Here is a 14,100-nt window from a genome sequence, read left to right as displayed (position 1 = left end):
TAATTTAGCATCTGAGAGGCCTTCTGGTTCTTTCTAAATGAGGGAAAGTTGCAGGCTGCATGGTTTTGGATGGCATCTGATTAATGGAAGACAGATACGTATCCAAAATCTGTGAGGTCTCCAATGCCAGGCTGCTGCCTGGACAGCCTTCAGGAGGGGAGCCACAGGAAGTTGACAAGTCAAAAGAAGACGGTCATGATTTTCTCTTTCCTAATATTTTCCCCTGCATGTTAAGAGTTGCCTGCAGATTCAGCGAACCCTGCAGTGCTGAGTGGCTCTGAGGACTGACCGGAGTGGTGCAGGCTGTGGGGTCCTTTGCCTCCTGAGGCCTGTCCTGGGGATTCGACCAGCTGCCCGCCCAGTGTCCTGCGTCCTGTGGCAGGAAATAAGGAAGCAGAGGCAGGGAAGCAGGGGGAGGGGGAGGGCTGGAGTGACCTGACCTCTCCATTTTAGGTTCCAGGCCCTCCCTGAAGTCGCAGACTGTGGGAGCGATGGATCCATGGCTCAGGAACCCAAACAGACACACCCAGCCCGGTGACCTCCCCACCAGTCAGTGACCCGCAGCAGCTAGCTCTCATTGAGAGGTTCCCATGTACATGACGCCATGGGGGATCCGAGTGCCTGCCCACCATGGCTTGAGGCTTACATAAGCCGAATTAGGGAAGTGAGAGGCGCCCATGAGAAGTTCTGGAAGCTAAGCTGGGGAGGGCAGTGAGACAGCACAGGGGAGGGCAGGCTCTCAGAGAAGGCCGAGCCGGAGCTGGACCGTGAAAGGGAAACAGAATTCAATCAGCAAACCAGAGATGGCAGGGAGCTCTAGGCTTAGTGGGCAAAAGAATGAATAGATTATGGACAAGGGACGGTTTGGAGAAAGTGAATACTCAACATGGCGGTGCTGGGGGTCCTGGCAGCGGGGAGGCTGTGGGAAACATAGCAGCAAAAGTAGGTTCACATCAGCCGTCAGACGTTCCTGAAAGTCAGGCCAGGTGTTTGGAGTGTTTCTGAGGGGAGCTGTGGAGCAGTTTTGCTGAGGGGGTCAGTATTTCTTGAGATTTTATCACAGGCCAGGGGCTGCAGTTGGAACTGGGGGTTCAGCCATGGCAAAGACAAGGTCTTTTTTCCCCGAGACACTTTCTAGTCTAGAGGACACAAGGTGTAAGAGACAGATGTGCTCAGTAAATGTGCTGAGTGCTGTGGTAGAGATAGTCACCGGTGCTGTCAGAGCTCAAGCAGAAGGCTTGAAGGCCGCTCGTGTGGGTCTGGGTCTGGGACGCGGGGAAGGGTAATGAAGAAGCCGTTGGCTCCAGAAGGAGTTGGAAACTTCTGGGCTAGTGGTAGGCCCCAGAAACAAGGGAGTGGCAGGGAGGGTGTGCCTGGACGTAGGAGGGAGCTGAACGAGGTAAAGGAGTAGACTAGCAAGTGCCCTTCAACGCAGGTCAACGAGTCTGGTAGCAGCTGAAGGGGAGGCAGGGCAGGAAGATCCTAGGAGGTAAAAACACCCTCCAGAACATGACTGGACTTGGCATGGAGAGGAGACAGAAGCTGGAACCGAGAAGGAGCTAAGCAGAATGAGCAGAGAGGGACAGGCCCCTCCTCAAGGTGGTGGGCCGCCCAGCTAAGAGTGCTGCAGGAGGCCTCTGGTGAAAGGGGCCATCCTGGTGCCACTAGTTTTCTCTTTTAAATAAATCTATTCATTCTTTTTATTCTAGAAGAAGGAGAAGAAACTCCCCCCCACCCCCTCCACCCGGCTTCCCACAGACCACCCCCACTGCTAACACTTTGGAAACACTCCTGTCAATTCATTTTCAGCTTTTATTTGGTTTTCACGTTGTTGTAATCATAACATGTTTACAATTTTGTATCCCACTGCAGTTAACAGCCTGGCATGTGTATTTTTCTGCATGTTAAATTTATCCTGGTTATTGCGAAGCCTCATATTTTTATATACATTTACACACAAAGGCTCACTTCACTGGTTTTCCCTTTCTTAATGGCAGACATTGAAAATGTCCCCCCCCCCTTTTTTTTCATTCTCTGTGACCCTCCCATCCTTTCTTTTTCTCACAATTTCTAGTTGTCTCCTCACTGCCTCCTTTCATTTTACATGTCCTTCTCTGGCTTCATGAATGAACATCTCTCTAAAACCTGCAAGGATCTTTGTAAGACACACACCAGAGGATTGCTCTAAGGTCAAAACTCCTTCAAATTTTGAGGTACCTGCTGGGCAGAGGGAAGATTTCTGGTGATGGCAGTTCTCACCCGGAGGGACTAGGGCCAGGAGGCTCATGACTCCAGGCCAGGGACAGTTGTCAAGATGAAAAAGGACAGGAAGGCGAGTATGGGCCAAGGCATGTAAAGGTGTTTCCTGGATTTTTCAAGACCCTAGAGTGTCAGAGAAAGGGAAATGTAACATATTCTACTTGGAGAGGAAATAAATACGTGGTCTGTCAACTAAGCCCTGGACTACAATTGGAAATAGACTTTTAATATCAGATAGTGTTTACAGTGATGTTTCCCAAGAGCCAGTTTGCCCTTCCTTTGCTGGGTACCATGACTAGGTAGGCACACACAGCCCTGTGCTCCCCCCTTCTCCCTCTCCTTCTTATCTGTCCCTGACCCCCCTGAAATGTCCAAAGGAGTCTGTGTTCAATAATCAGGACACCAGCTCTGTTCATCCCTACGTGTCTGTCACTGTCCCCAGCCCTTGTGTGAGTGTTTCTCAGGACACTACCAGGAGATATGTGCTATCATCATGCTTAAAGAGCAATGTCCAAGGTCACAGGGCTAGAATGTGTCAGAGACTGGATTTAAACCCAGGGCATCCGATCCTAAAGCCCATTCTCTTAAATGCTACCCCAATACTCCTTTTTGTCTGCTATGCACTCTTAGCCTCACCCTTTTCAAATGAAGAACAGAATTCTAGTGGGATTTTTTTTTTTTTTTTTTTTTTGCAGAGATATACATGAAGTTCAGAGCTCTTTTTTAGATTATGTACCAAGAATTCTATATTTTTTGCACTTCAGTGTTGGGTGACCGCTTTTTTTTGGGCCAGGTGTAGAGCAACTCAAAAAGACTCTTTGCCTTTTCCTGAACCATCCAGAAAAATGCTTATGAGCTTTGCCTAAGCAGTGAAGCCTGGCTACAGATATGTCAAGGCTTTGTGTTCATCTGACATCCAGGGCCAAGGGCCGCAGACTGAGGACAGCATGTTCCACTGGCCTGATCTAATCAGAACACTGCCGCCACCGCACGTCTGTCCCCCATGTGTCATAGAGTCCATTTCCCATCCCCCAACGCCTCTGCTCCTGTCCCTATCGACTCACAGAACAGGGTTTATGGAGTAGAGAACTTCGTCTCTAGACGAAGAGGAAGTCACCAGTGTTGATTTCAAAAGATCCCTTCTGCACACCTCCCTTCTGTAAGACCCTTGAATGACTTTCACTGGGGGTAGCCGCCCTGCCTGAAGTCCACCCACCACTACTTGCCACATGCTTCCTGCCCCAAATGTCAAGGTTTTCATTTGACCACGATATAATGAGCTGTATAAAATTAAAAACAGCTAAATACCATCTTATTTACAGTAATTTTCTGAAGTCATCACAAAAACCTCTCCTTAACGACGCCAACCTCCAGATCATACCAATCACCAAGGAGAAGCCCAATCACTACAGCCACCGACCACAACATAAATCAACCCGGATCCCGAGAGCCTGCTCGCCCTCACTCTGTCCTTAGCCCAGGCGGGTTTTTCCATCACGTGTTTTTTCAGCAACAGGGAGCTGGGGTGCAGGGAACGCTCAGTTCCCTTTCCAAAATCTGGGGACACTTAAAAATATCTCCAAGCAAGCAACCAGGACTCAGAGGAATGCTGTTCACACCTGCAGGAGCTCAGTGCTGGGTTTCAGACTCCTGAGTGCCCTCCAACCTGGGCCATGGACGAGGCACCACGTGAGCACCGCTGGCAGAGACCTGCTGCTCTATGGTTGTATCTCCAGCTGGGTGGATAACCGAGCCACAGCACTGACTCCTTTTAAGGCCTGTTATGGGCTGAATTGTGTCTCCTCCTCACCTATCCCATTCATATGCTGCTGTCCAGACACCCAGTAACTCGAAACGTGACAGTGTTTGGAGATGGGGTCTCTAAGGAGATAGTTATAATTAAATGAGGTCCTAAAGGTGGGCCCTAATCCTATAGGAGGGAGAGGCCCCGGGGGAAGAAAGGCCATGTGAGGCCACAGTGATAAAGGTGGCTACCTACAAGCCAAAGAGTGAGGCCCTGGGAGAAATCAACCTGCTGATACCTTGATCTTGGCCTTCTAGACTATATTCTGAAAATAAAATTCACTCCATAATTTTTTGTACATACTGGACTTGAGGTTTTCTCAAATATATGTCATGAACCCATACCTCAAAATAGATCATGGATACCAAACTTTAGTATGATCTACTGACATATTTCAGTCTGTTTTTCTTTCTCCCAAATTACCTGCCCCCTCAGTCATGCTCTTTTACTTGTCGAGTGTAGATTTAATTATCGTCGTATGCAGTGAGTCTCTGCTTTTTATCAAGTTTCATTCCTGGAGAGTTTATGGCAAAGTGAATGGCCTGAAAGTAGATTATATTTTACCATAGGAACAACAATGTAATTGAGAGTTTTATTCTTGATTTAACATCAAATGAATTCTAGTTCGGACCATAATATGTCACAAAAGCAAAAACACAACAGCTTTAAACCCCCAGAATCAATTGCAAGAGTAAAATTAATGTCCAAGCCATTTAAAATGGGATTAAGTGGGTTATGTATATTTTGTAATGAAAAAGGCTTTGTGTGTGTGTGTGTGTGTGTGTGTGTGTGTATAAGATACAAAATTTCCCTGTTTTTCCATCTCTCCCCTGACAGTCCATTCTACACACTGGCACCAGATTTATCTTAATAGATGAGCCTCCAAGTTGACAAAACTTCTCAATCCCCTTCTCTTGTAGGATCAAGTTGAAACCCTTGAATTAGAAGATCCCCACAAGAGAGAGCCTCAGCTACCTCCTGGCGCCTCCTCTATTCCTCAACATTAACTCAGTGCTTAGCAAACTGGCTAACCACTGTCTCCCGGGCCTCACACAGCGCCTCTCCAGCCCAAGAAGACTCACATGCCCAACCCCAGAGCACTGATTGGCTGGTCACCTTCTTCCACGTTGGGGCATCGCTCTGTGCCGTTCCTAATGGGTGGTGCTATCCATGGTGGACAGCTGGACCTCAGTAAAGGAAAGGGAGAGAAACCAACATTTGTTGAGAATCTACTATGTGCCAGGCACCATGTCTAGCATTTTTATACATTGAATCCTTACAACAACCTTACGTAGTAGATATTTGCATTTTAACAACTGAGAATGCAGGGGTTCTTTGAGTAACTCCGTTAAGAAGTGATGGAGCCAGAATTTAAACCCAGAAAATATACAGGAAGGATAGAAAACTGGAAATCAGGAGAGCTCCAATTCAATTAACCTCTTCAAGTCTCATTTCTTCTCATTAAAGAAGAGGACTAAGAATACCCACCTCACAAAAATGGGCAAATCAAGGAAAACAAACTTTTGAAAGGTTTTATCAGCCATTGGAGGGGTTATATCTCATGGTGCTTAGCACAGCATAGCGCTCACCAAATATTTGTTGTTAGACTGATTTCTATTTCTTCTTGTTAGAGTTGTACTGTCTGCTGGCCCCGCCCACCATGTCTCCCTCCTATTGGCTGGTTGCAATAATATTCATGTTTTCAACTTTGAAAAAGAGATCACACCATTGCTGAGAACCATTTCTGGTCCAGAGTGATCAGATAGGCAACACTTATCTGCACACATTGGTAAATATTGCTTAATGTCCTTAGGAGAATTCCTCCCTATACTTTGTAATCTGTGTTGGCGAATGCTAATGAACCCAATGTGTAAGGTCAGTTTGTTTCTACTCCTTGAAAGGGAACGATGGTCAATAATCCTTTCCTTGTCTCCTACTTGTAGGGCTCACTTAAATGGGCTGAGAGCCCTCGACAGGGAGTGATTAGCAGCCCTTTCTTTCCCTACAGTACCTAAGAAAAGCAGTATGGGTCACATGCTAAGTCATTTATTTTTACTAAGAGTTCCGTTGTTCCTTTGCATCATAATGGTAACTGAGTTTTGGCTTCTAACTTATCTTTCCACACCTTCTGAGTATTTGTACACTCTACTCAGCATCTTTTATGGTCTGGGTTCTGTTATTTATTTGGGGCTTCAGGTTTCCTCCTCTGTCCTTGTCCTTCCTTTGACGATTGACTCAAGTTAGCTCCTTGCAAATACATCTTCTGCATTCATTCTCCTCACGATATGATTCTGACTCTCAGCTGTCTTTAACCTTTCAGAAATTTCCTGAAGCAGTCTCCTCTTGCTCTGATGTAATTAGAGTTCCTGTCTCTGAGCCACTACAGTCAGAATTTGCCCCATCCACAATTTCTTTCCTGCTTATAAATTTCTTTTCATCCAAAGGAGTAAAATCGGTAACTCTTTACATTTCTTAACTGTAGTTTTAATAGCTTGGATTCTTCTCATAAGAAACATGCTTACCCTTCAGAGCGCCTTTTCCACTACAACTACCTCTACAATGTCAAAGTTCTTTTTAAGACAGAATGGCACACAAAGAGTAGGCACTGGGGCACCTGGATGGCCCTGTGGTTGAGGATTTGCCTTTGACTCGGGTCCTGGAATCGAGTCCCACAGGGGGCTCTCCGCAGGTAGTCTGCTTCTCCCTCTGCCTATGTCTCTGCCTCTCTCTCTGTGTCTCTCATGAATAAATGATGAAAATCTGTTTTTTTTAAAGAAGAGTAGGTACCAACAGCACTTTTGTGCATAATGCTAATAACTTCTAGATATAGATTTTCTTTTTCTTTTTTTTTTAAGATTTTATTTACTTATTCATGAGAGACACAGAAACACAGGCAGAGGGAGAAGCAGGCTGCCTGCGGGGAGCCCGATGCGGGACTCGATCCCAGATCCCAAGATCACACCCTGAGCCAAAGGCAGAGGTTCAACCGCTGAGCCACCCAGGAATCCCTAGATTTTATTTTTCTATCCTATATCCCTGCTCTATAAGCTAACTTGGGAATCAAAACCAAAACCTCACCCAAACAAATTCACTTTTCCCTTATCTTTCTCATCCAACCATGCAAGCCTTTTTCACTCTGCCTTGTTCAGCTTTTCATGAATATTAATCAGTCTCACTGATTCATCTTTCCACTTTCCATCCATTAATGGACATCTCTCTGGATGGACATCAGATAGTTTATCCACCCTAACTAGGCTCGCTACTCTCTTTTGGGAAGAATGCTTGCTTTAGAGAAGTCAAAGGATATTCACTTCCCTTCCTGCTTTCCTTGACTGGTCTCCCATGGACAAGTCCAAGGGGAGAGGAGGCCTAGCTCCATGTCTCTGCTTTCTTCTTCTCTGTCCTCACAGTACCCCTTACTTTACCCCAGCATTTTCTCCTGTTTGTCTAAAGGACTCATTCCTTGCCTTTTTCTTACTCAGCTTCCATGCTGCTTGGCTGCCATGACAGTCCTCACCCTTCTTGTTGGCCTGGGTGGCCATCATTCTTGCTCCAAGTGTCCTCTCAAGAGCCCTGTGAAGTGGAGATGCACTAGGACCAGGGCCACTTATGGGACTGCTAATGGATTGCTGACAGACTGGGCGGACAGAAGGTCTGTCAGAGCCACCCTGGCTGCTAGTGGCAACTGGTCTTCCTTGGTCAAACAGGCTTTTTCGGTCTCCTCATGGGAGACTCTCTGCCAAGTTGGTCAGAATACATTGAGGTAATATTCATCCTCCAGGAAGTGGCCCCCTTCTTTTGCTAACTTTACTGATAGGTAAGTCTCCAGTAGAGAGGGGTCTTCTCTTTCCACAGGGCCACCCGAAGCAAAGGGCCTATTTCTGTGCTGCTTGCATGTAATTTCTTTGGGAAATGATTTGTTTAGTAGCTAGAAGAGGTGAGACTTATGTTAGCCTGAGACATAATTAGGCTGTAGGTACTCAGCAGACCCACTGATACCAGCTATTCTGGAAGGAAAAGCAGATACGTAAATGAAAGAAAGAGGTGTATAAGAGGTTACAGAGCAGAGGTCAGTGGTGAAAACAAGAAGTGAAATTCAGGTTTCTCACCGTCAGATTCTCTCCAAGCTCCCCCTCCTCTGCCAGGGAAATAAGGAATAATAGATAATAATAATAATAGCTAACCTGTCCAGCCATTATTCTGATGGTTTAAATGTATTAACTCATTTAATCCTTACATCAACTAGAACAGTCCCCATTAACAGATGAGAGAGAGAGACCGATGAATTAAGTGGCCAAGTTCACAAGAGAAAAGAATATGGTACCAGGACTCAAACCCTGGCAGTCTGTGTCCAGAGGCCATGTTCTTACCCACACGTGAGTGTGGCTGTGTGCATGCATGTGTGTGAAGACATATGTGTGAGAAAAAGCAAGTCATATTTCAAAGACAGATGTGGAGGGATGTCTGGGTGGCTCAGGGGTTGAGTGTCTGCCTTCGGCTCATGGTGTGATCCCAGAGTTCTGAGATCAAGGCCCACATGGGGCTCCCGTGGGAGCCTGCTTCTCCCTCTGCCTATGTCTCTGCTGTTCTCTGTGTGTCTCTCATGAATAAATAAATAAAATCTTAAAAAAAAAAGACAGATGTGGAGATGTTGATAAGCATATGGCTCATCTTGTTCCTCTTCAAAAAATATTCCCAGACTAAATGACAGCCTCAAGAGCTACCATTTACTGGGTGCCCATTAAATCTCCAATCCTTATCACAAACAATCCAGAGAAGTGAAGTGAATTACCCAGGAGTACTTAAGGAGTATAAGGGGAGCACCAAGATTAGAGCCCAGAGGTCAAGTTCTTTCCAGGAAACCCAGGGCCAGGCCTGGAAAGGACCTCTCCTCTTCCCAGGGGCATGAGCCAATCAGATAGCTCATAGAACTCTTTCATAATTAAAAAAAATTTTTCATTGCACATCTGGCTGATTAAATTTAGTAAGATCTCATCTGATCTTAGATCATTGTACGAACAGTGCGGACTCCTCTTTGCTGATAATTTTTGCACAGAGTAGCAGTTCATTATTCTGGATTCATCGACATCCACAGATTTACAGAACTAAAGAGTTAGCCTAGTAATAGTCCCTGAAGGCTTATCTTTGAGGAGGAGCTGTCCCCAAATTCCAGGAAAAAAGATGCCACAGGAGAGTATTTCTACTCCTCAACATCACTTTGGATCTACTTGTTTTTATCCTCACCTTTCAAATGTTTTGACTAGTCTGTAGATGAAGGATGTCACCTGGGTCCTAATCTGGATGTGAGCTAGAATCTACACCTGACTGGCAGACTCGTGCATGGCTTCGGGGAGCATCATTTTGTGTGGGGTTTCAGGTGAAGGAGGAGGAAGACCAGGTAGCTGGGGGAGAAGCTGAAACGGCGAGGCCACCAGTACTATGTGTCCCGGGAATTGTCTCTAACTCAGCATTTGTAGATTCCTGTTCAGTCCCTAGACAAGAGTGTCTTCTGGAAGGGCTCTATGAGTTGACTCATAGCATCTGAGAAGAATGTTCTACTTTGAGGGAGAAGAAGTCATAAAGCAGGAGAGGACTGTTAACTCCACTAATGTGGGGGTCAGGGTACTCAGGGAAGACCTGGATGTTCTCTTGGGGGAATGTGGGGCACAGACCTTGACCATCAGTGGGGTTGGGTAGGGAGGCAGCAGAACAATAGCAGGGCTGTTAGGGCACCTGTGAAATGCCGCTCAGGGCCCACAGATATTCTCAGGGGTGAAAATCCTGTATTCTGTGTGTTGGTGTGGGAGGTGGTCAGAGCCTGTGAAAACTGGATCGTTGCTATTTAGGCAACTCCTTAGTATCCACAGATCCTCAGGGCGTGGGCTGATAAGAACACCATGCAATATGGATGGGGTGGTCCCTGAATATGGGCCCAATGGATTCTCCACCACCAGCCAGCCTGTCAAAAGGAGGTAGATTTATATTCATGCTTGGATATAAGCATATGTTAGAAGAATATATAAAATAGACATATATATTTCTCTTTAAAAAGATATCTTAGGGGCAGCCTGGGTGGCTCAGCAGTTTAGCGCCACCTTCGGCCCAGAGCCTGGTCCTGGAGTCCTGGGATCCAGTCCCACGTTGGGCTCCCTATGTGGAGCCTGCTTCTCTCTCTGTCTGTGTCTCTGCCTCTCTCTCTCTCTCTCTCTCTCTCTGTGTCTCGCATGAATAAATAAATAAAATCTTTAAAAAATAAAAAGATATCTTAGGGTTGGGGCACCTGGGTCACTCAGTGGGTTAAATGGCCAACGGCTCAGGTCATGATAGGGTGGTGGGATAGAGCCTTGCATCTGGGCTTCACACCCAGCGTGAGTCTGCTTGAGATTCTCTCTCTCCCTCTCCCTCAGTCTCTCCCTCCTCTCTCTTTCTCCCAAATAAATAAATAAATAAATATATTTTTAAGAAGATATCTTAGAGTTTTTAGTCCCAAGATCATGGCTATGATCCAAGTTTAGGAGCCCTGATGATGGAAACCTGTGCCTAGTAGGCTCAGAGAAATAAATGTTAACAGACTAAACCCTGAGAACAGCACGGGCCCTGGGAAAGCTCATCCATCCAGAGGCTGAGAACACCTGGGCTGAGTAACTGGTGCACCCACCTCAGCAGTGTACTGTGTGATTGAGCCTGGGGAAGCCCCCACCCAATGCTTCCTGGACATCCAGGGCATTTCCATAGTCATCCATATACAGACACTTTTGGAGGGTGGGGATGGGGGTGCTCAATCTCCAGGAGCTCAGCCCAGAGCTCCCACCCAGGCTCTCCAGCTCCCCTGACACTGTCCCCCAAACCCTCAAGCAGATGTTAGAGCCAGACTCCACAAACAAGCTGGGACAGAACCCTCCTGTGCCTCCACTAGTTCCAGGCAGACCACCAGCAGTGCTGGGCACAGTCCACATATCTGCTAAGTCTTTCATCTTAACCCTGTGTCTCGATACTTTAATTAAAGGATCCCAGAAAGCTGATTCTTAACGGAGGCTGGTATTGAGCGAGGCCCTCACATAATACACATGTATTGCTGTAAACAAGAATGCCGGAGAAAGATCTATGGGATCAGAAGTGCTCCCTTCTCTTCCTGCAGTTTGGACAGCAGCCTTAAAATAGTTACATATAAGAACGACACCATCCCACATTTATTATCGTACTTAGGTGTTTCCTCCCTCTCTTTTCTCCCTCTTCTTACTCCACCTTGAACTTCTCATCTTGGAAGGAAAAAAAGTTTCGTGGGTTGTTGTCGTTTTTTCTCAGCATCATGCTCCTCAGCAAAATGCGAGGCCTCTTACGTGGATCTCTTACCTGGAGCGGTTACCTGGGGAGGGGTGTGGATAAGCCTGCTGGATGGGAGCAAGAGGGAAGGCCTCTACAACACATCTTTGTCCTTCCACTGCTCTTTCCAAGGTTTGGTAGAGGAGGACTCAGCTTGGGGGCTTTAGTAGCTGCCTTCATCTCGGCACACAGAACAATCAGGCAGAGATGAGAGGAACTTCCCTGCAAAATGAGAGGCAGAGCTGGATGAAGCAAGGAGTAGAGCATGCCCTCTCTTGCATCTTAAAACTGAGTTGAGGATGAGAGTGGTCCTGTGGTCAGCAGGGCTGGCTCCTGAGGGAATGTTTATTGACTGGGGAGGTTGGGGAGGATCTTTTCAGAGCACTTAGAATTCTTCAGTTTTGGTCATCAGGGTGGCTCAGTCAGTTAAGCATCTGCCTTTAGCTTAGGTCATGCATGATCCCAGGGTCCTGAGATAGAGCCTCACATTTGGCTCCCTGCTCAGTGGGAAGTCTGATTCTCCCTCTTCCTCTGCCCTTCCCTGCTGCGCATGCTCTCTCTTGCTCACTTGCTCTCTTTCAAATAAATGAGTAAAATCTGAAAAGAAAAGAAAAGAAAAGAAAGAAAAGAGAAGAAAAAAAAGAAAAGAAAAGGAAAGGAAAGGAAAGAAAAGAAAGAAAAGAAGAAAGAAAAGAAAAGAAAAGAAAAGAAAAGAAAAGAAAAGAAAAGAAAAGAAAAGAAAAGAAAAGAAAAGAAAAGAAAAGAAAAGAAAAGAATTCTCCAGTTCCACCATGCTCCTGTTGATGGAGATATGGGAGACACAGGTAGGGTGCTGAACCACTTCCATCCTGCTAGGAGTAAGGCAGACACCAGGTACGAGGCCACATTACCTGGAGCCCACAGAGCTTGAGGCTCCTTTACTCCTGTGGCGGAGGCAAGGATTAAACCAAGGAATGGGAGAGTCCAGAGCACCAAACTGTCTTGTGCACAACTTATGGAAGTGGAACGTGATAACTTGTTTCTGGAAAAAGAAAATGTAAATACATAATGAGAGCCTTAAAATTGTACCCATCCTGCTTCAGTGATTTCTTTTCTAGGAATTATGGTAAAGATACCATCCAAATCATTGACAACCCATTTATAAGTGTAAAATGTACATCATGACTTTATTAATATACACAAAAATAAATGAAAAAATTAAACAATAAGTGACTTGTCCGGTAAATTATGACACATCTGCACTTTGGGATAACAAGAAGTTTTTAAAAATTTACGTTTCATAAAGAAAAATTGTGTTTCACAAGAATGGCAATAACAGAGAAATGCCTGTTACATCATACAAATAAAAAGCAAGTTCTAAAAATTATATGTAATTTTATTTTATTTTTATCTAATAAATATAAAATTTACTTTTATATAAATTGTATTATATATATATGTATATATGTATATATATATATATATATATATATATAAAATAAAACCCACATTTTGAGAAGAAATAAAAACACATAGAGAAAACTAGAAGGGAATACACTTAATAAACTTTTTATTTGGAGTAAGTAGAAGGTAGGATTGTATTTTTTTATATATATATTTCATGTACTTTCTTTTTTGGAAATAGTTTATATTTTGCTTTCTAATGATAAAAGTAAAGATCTTTTAAGATATTGAGCAAAATTTATTCAAATAAATGAGCTATTTAAAAATCAGTTAGCAAATGGAGTTACATTGCCTCCATATCACCTTGTTGCCAACCAGGAATTATTTCCTTCCAATAGAATACTTTCATTATTTCACTAAACGAGGACTGAACTGGAATTTAAATCACAGTCCAAAAGGCAAAGAATAACAGTGGTGAAGTACCAGAAAAATAACCCCAATTATTTGCAAGTCAGAGCTCAAGGTTTCCTTCTGTATCTACTATGGGAGTCCAAGGTCTTTAGGGAAGGCAGAAGCATTTCATGCCCTGTGCTCCTCCCATTCCCACCCTGAATCACTTTTTTCCCAGAAAAGAATAAAGAAAACTCAATGAAAACTATTAAAATGCTTGGCAAAACTACACAGACAAACACAGAGGCCATTTAAGTATAAATAGTTCATACCAAAGCTGTCTTTTTGACCCAGCCATGAATATCTACCCAGACCCAGATTTAAATGTTTGGATGAAAATGACAGAGCAGGGAAAGACCGGCCAGCCAGTTGCAGAGGAGTGCCCATTAAGAGCGATTACATCTGTCTGAAGAATATGTGTGCAGTTTGCAGTATATTTTCCTAAATTCATGGAAGAGGGTATAGATATCTGACAGTCACCCTAAACCTGAAGAAAGGGATTTGTTTTTTTCCACCACCCACTCTGACTTTTATTTTTATTAGTTTGGTCTAAAACAGGAGGGTCCGTTACCCTCTTTGGATTTTGAAGTTATCGGTATCCTTTATTTTTTTCCTATTATGGCTTAGCTGCTTTAGACTTTGCAAATGAATACACTAATAATCATTCCGAGAAGACAGCCTGGCTATTTGGAGGACAAATGCTTTGGGGTTCTGGAAACCTGCGGATTCCATTCCTGGCCTTGGTATTTAGTGTGTGAATCTTGCTGTATTCCCTCATTTCCCTGGGCTTTAGTCTTTCCATCTGTAACTACAGGATGGCAATACCTGATATGTTGTAATGTTGTGAGGATAAAATGAGAAAATACTTTGTAACCTCTTAG

This window comes from Canis lupus, chromosome 4 (genome assembly GCF_003254725.2).
Source record: "Canis lupus dingo isolate Sandy chromosome 4, ASM325472v2, whole genome shotgun sequence".
Lineage (NCBI taxonomy): Eukaryota > Metazoa > Chordata > Mammalia > Carnivora > Canidae > Canis > Canis lupus.
This window is presented reverse-complemented; position numbering follows the sequence as displayed.